Here is a 6,000-nt window from a genome sequence, read left to right as displayed (position 1 = left end):
TTAAGCACACAGCCTGCTCTGCAACCCCTATACATCCAACTCGATCATACACTCACATATACAACACAGACACTTGTAGACATACATCTTACATGATTATCAGATATATTTATACAAACCCTCAACCCATATTTCAAGGTTGGCCAAACCCGAGCAATACAAATTACAAAATAATATCCTCACACACTACAATAATTCATGCAGACCAAAACAATGTCAGCTAAGACATAGTTTGTACCAAAATAATATCCCTCGATCATTCACAACACGCTACAATCATAAAAAATGTCACATAACATGAAGAATATCACTGGATAAGGAAAATATTTGATAACCTACACAATAATCAATGCAGACCACCAATGTGCATAGAACACAATCTAGAGACATTCACAAGCAATGTGAATTGCATCACAACAACCACAACAACTCGGATGACTAGAATCATCATCATTTCTCTACCGGAGCATAAGAATATCAACATAACTGACTGTCAAACTGAAAGATTTGCTTGCGGACCTCCAAATCATGAACCACATGAATTAAGGACACATATCAACGTCCAAAACACATCCCAAACATCTGCAACCAAAGATATAGAAATTTCGGAGCAATACAGAGCACAAACTGGAATACCGAATAACACGAACAACTGCATAACATCCTCACTACTGAATCTCATAACTTAATCAGATCATCATGTGGACCTCTGAAAATGGAAATGAACCATCTACAAACAATATACCAGAAACCCTTTAAACCGCATCAGTTCATCTGCAACACACGGGCTAAGCCAACTCATCCAATCAAACTACAACTCTGGAATACATAGAAGAAAATTTTCCAACAATCTTGTCATCAACAATCTCCACATATGTTGACATCAATGACAACACATCAATAGTCTCCAACATGACCAACTAACATCCTTTTGTTCATGGGTGATGAAAAGTCTGGTAATCTATATTGAGGTTTTTCAAAAAACCTCCCTCTCCCCTATTCAAAATATGTAGGAAAAGTTGTATAATCAACAACTAACTATAAATTATAAGATTTAGTATATAATTGTTTACAAAAATAAAGCGGTAGCATATCATTATGAGTCTATCTATGATGTTCTTCCAACCATCTAGGATAAATAAATGGAGCCACAAGTTGGTATGTGCACCTGGTGATGGCATGCCCTCTTAGTCTATCTCATCCTTGATAAAATGGGAACATGCTATGAATATTATCTAACGAAACTTACCTCAAAATAGACGAACATTTCTCATTGGCACTAGCACTCCTAAAATGAGAATCATAAAAGTACTCAATGCTTATATCATTGTAGGGATTATACGATCAAATAAAGTCAACCATACATGTAAACTCATTCCTAACAGTGACTACCTTGTCTCTATTTGACAAGTTTGAGGTACTATATATTGTGTGGTCTAGACAATGCAAGATATGATCTAACCTTTGAATGGTGTTAGCATATAAGATTAGATCTAGAATGAATCTACTCATTAGGTTGATTAGACTGATGAGAAGTCTATCATCCTAATGAAAAGTTTGATCAACGTGACGAGAAATATGATCATCCATATCTAGAAATATCTACATAATTAAAACATTTAATTTTGTAACTAAACTATTTTTAAATTCAATATATAAGTTAATATAAAACCTTTATAATTTTGCATTCATGAAATCATAAATTATTCTTCAAATGTAAAAGGTGATTCATGAAACTTTTCATGTAAAAGAAAAACATAAGAAAGAATAATATTTTTCAAATCCATGAAAATTATTTATTCATCAAACATCAAAGTTATTTATGAAATTACAACACTTTATTAAAAAGAAAAATTTGCAAAACTTTGTTGAAATTTAGATACATCAAAAGTTTGTTATACCATCAACTCTTCATTGCATATAGTAAATCAAATTCAAAATGATTATAGTAATAAAACTTCTATGTTAATGGTATTATTTTTTAGTGGTTTTGTAGATTTGAGTGTGGTAGAGTTTCCATGTGATGAACATCTTGATCGAGAATGCCAGGAAGAATATGAAAAGTGAAAAATTATAATCAGATGGATTAATAGAAAGGGTGCCACTCTATAACAAAATTGACACATATGAGTAGTCAATCACCATTATTGGAAAACTAGAAGAAATTTTGACAAGATTCATAGAATGTAAATAATATAATGAATGAATCAAACTAGTTTTTGATATTTAAAGTAGCACAAACAAGGGTGTTGACCCTTAATACAACAACCCACAAGCAATGAGAAAATCAACCATGGGAGCAAGACCCCAAACAACTAGGTCAAACAAGAAAACACAGAAGCCTATCAGACCAAAAACTAACCAGGGCCAACTCAAGGAGGGGTAGAGACATCCAAGCCTTGACATGGAGAGGTTTGAGAAAGAGGGGAGGACCTCCCCTTTTGCCTACGACGAACCACAATTTAGGCGATACAATCATTAAACCCATCAAGAGAAAGATCAAGTGGGAGTGACTCCACACAGTTGTGATCAGGAGCAATGATAGAGTGTTGGTGAAGAACCACAACATGTTGTTGTGAAACAGTGACAAACTGTTGTAGAGGAACAATGAAAAGACAATATAGGGAGCAGGTTTAGAAGGAGTGGAATGAGGTTGCAAATCAGGAGCAACGAGAGTTGAATCCTCTTGGACAGTAACAACAACATTATTGGCAGTAAGTGGCTTGTCATTTGAGTTAGTAGCATAGACAGTTAGGTGATCAAAAGTGGCATCCTGCCACCAAGTAGTTGCACCCTTGTGACATAGGAGGGAGCAATTCGATGCCAAATGACCTGTAGCAAAGAATTTTCTGCAGTGGAAGGGGAGGCCCTCAAAATCCAGCAGTTGAGTCCAAGGCCTATCCCCGACTGTAAGGACCACATCCCTAGAGAGGGGCGAGGAGATGTCAACATCCACCAAGATGCATGCAAAGATAGAGTGGCCCATGGAAGACACGACATCATCAACCATGAAGAATCGACCAAAAGAGTTGTCGACGGCCTCGTAGCAAGAGTGCACTCAAAAATGAAGAGGAAGATTCAAAACCAGACGCACATTGAGTGGTTCAGTAAGGGAATTGAAAGAAGTTGTCCAGGGCTTAATAGAGAGGGAGTGAAATCCCCAAGCCCACATCTTGCCCAAAATCAGGTCACAATCAAATGAAGAAGTAAAGGAAGCAATGAAAAAACCTTTAGCATGGGGAAAGAGCTCAATATTATGATCAACCAGAGGCTTCAATGATTCACTCACCCAGTAGTGAAGATCAAGTAAAGAAGGCCAAAGGCTAGAGAATCTACACACCAGAGCACAACGTTGGTAGAACCCAATGTTGTCCACAACGTCCTATCCACATACCACCACAGGGGACTACTTGGCATAGGGAAGAGGATGAACCCCCTTGGAAGGTTGGGTAGCGAATTTGGCCACACGAGCAAAGCTACGCTTCCCAGCAAAGGAAGGTCTAGGCAGAACAATAGCCCCCTGTAGGAGGGTCACCATTAGTATCACCAAGTCGAGGGGAGTCCCCATTAACTCGAGCATCTCTAGCAACAACAACCCTAGGAAGGGCATCAACAACCAAAACCGGAGCAGAGACACTCGCCATAGAGGTACCTACCAAGGAACGATCACATAGAATAGATGTCGTGGGTGCAGAAGGGACATGTGCACCCACATAAACTGTAGGACATCCACCACGAACGCAGGACCCGACCAAGGCACACACAAACGAAGTAGGACACCGGAGAGCACCCACATGGGTGGGGGAGCAGAACCATTCACGACAATATCGCCCACCCTAGTCGCAATGTCCACACTAGGCACACGAAAAACACCCACATGAGGGCAAACATGAACAGACGAAGGCACAAGCTTAGGCATAGAGGGTGCAACAGTCAGGTTGCAGACGGTGAGAGAAACCATTTTGAAAAACTTACAATTATTTTAGTCCCTTTTTTTTTTAATATTGAACAATGCTTTTGAAATTTGAACTTAAGACCTCCCATGTAGGAGGTGAAGCAACTGGGTATCATAATGAATCAAACTAGTTATGAAAGGTATTATAATTAATATTTCTTACCTAGGGTCTGGAATTAATAGAGCTCAACCATTTGAATTTTATTCTCAAGAACAATATTCTAAATTATACTTATAAATCTTAAGCTTAAGTAATTTGAATTTTACACTCAAGGACAATATTCTAAACTAGATTTATCTATCATGATCTTCCACCACATCCTATGACTCTAAAAGCATTAAGTATGAAAGTTGACACACTTAAGGATATGATCAAGAAGCTTGAGGATATGATCAACACAATTAATTTGCACACTTTAATCAATGATATGAAGAATGAATTTGAAATGTCTATGATTGGTGAGATGAATTTTTTCTTAGGTTTGCAAATTACTCAGACTGATAAAGGTATTTTCATTTGTCAAACTAAGTATGTGAAGGAATTGCTTAAGAAATTTGGTCTTGATAACTCAAAACTTGTTGGTACTCCTATGATAATCGGTTGCAAATTGCCATCTAGATACAAATCAATGATTGGTGGATTGTTGTACTTAACTCTGACCATACAGGATATAATGAATGTTGTATGCATTGCTTCTAGATTTCAGTCTGATCCGAGAGGAAGTCATGATATTGCTGTTAAAAGAATATTCAACTATTTGGCAGGAACAACAGACTATGGGTTATGGTATCCAAAGGATGATGATTTCAGATTATGTGCCTATACAGACTCAAATTGGGCAGGAGATGTTGATGACATGAAGAGAACTACAGATGGTGCATTCTTTCTCGGGAAGAAGTTGGTTTCATGGCTTAGCAAGAAACAATCATGCACTTCATTATCTACTATTGAAGCTGAATATGTAGCTGTTGCAACAAATTGCACTAAGATCTTATGGATGAAGCAAATGTTGAAGGATATAAGGGTAAGTTACGATGAGCCTATTGTTATTCACTGTGATAATACTATTGCTATTGATATGTCAAAGAATCTAGTATTTCATTTCAAATCAAAACACATTTCTATAAGGTATAATTTCCTGAAGGAAGAGGTTGAAGCAAAGTTAGTCAGATTGGTTTATGTGCCTACTAAGGAACATATTACAGATATCCTAACAAAACCATTGCCTAAAGATACTTTTGAATATCTCAGAGATCAGTTGGGAGTCACCACCCCTTTGGCAGAGACTTAGAGATGTAGGGATGCATCAATCCGATGAGCTTATCAGATACATCTTCTGATCTGGGTTGATGGGATGATGCTGCTGCTCAGGGGGAGTAGTCAGTTGTTTGGTTTGGCATCAGCCCTTTGTCATTGATGTCAAAGGGGGAGGTAGTATTCATGTGAAAAACAAATAATCTTAGGGGGAGAGATATTGTGTTGGTTCTTGATTGTTTGGGGAGATTGTTGGCATTCCTTGGCACTTGGATGTTTTTCACATTTAGTATTTCCATCAATTCCAAAGGGGGAGATTGTTGGAAATAGTGACTATGTGTTGTCATTAATGTCAAAACCATGCTCCGGTTGGATATGGTTCTTACCCGGTTGGTTGTTGTTGTCCTGGTTGGACTTGGTTTTGGCCTGATTTTGATATGGTATCATCGGATCGTTGGTTTCAGTTTTGGATGGTTATTCAGGTTGGTTATATGCTTGTCACATTTAGTTGGTCATGATTTGGTGCTCCGGAAGCTATCGCTTATGTTTTGGTTTACCAGTTGATATTCTCGGTACCAGTTGGCTTTACCGGTTGGTGATATTCGATGAAATAGTTAAGTGATTTTGGTCTAGCTTATTGAAATGGTTCCTAATGTGTAGAAGGTGTTCTTGATCATGTCCTAATTGTTTGGTGGCTTCACATTGGCTGGAGTGATGATTTGGTGATTCTATTTGGATACGGTTGGTTATTCTGTGTTATTACACTCAGGGTTTCTACGGGTTGGTGAAA

The sequence above is a fragment of the Cryptomeria japonica genome, chromosome 1 (genome assembly GCF_030272615.1).
Source record: "Cryptomeria japonica chromosome 1, Sugi_1.0, whole genome shotgun sequence".
NCBI classification, from domain to species: Eukaryota; Viridiplantae; Streptophyta; class Pinopsida; order Cupressales; family Cupressaceae; genus Cryptomeria; species Cryptomeria japonica.
The sequence above is the reverse complement of the archived record's forward strand: the minus strand, read 5'-3'. Positions refer to the sequence as shown.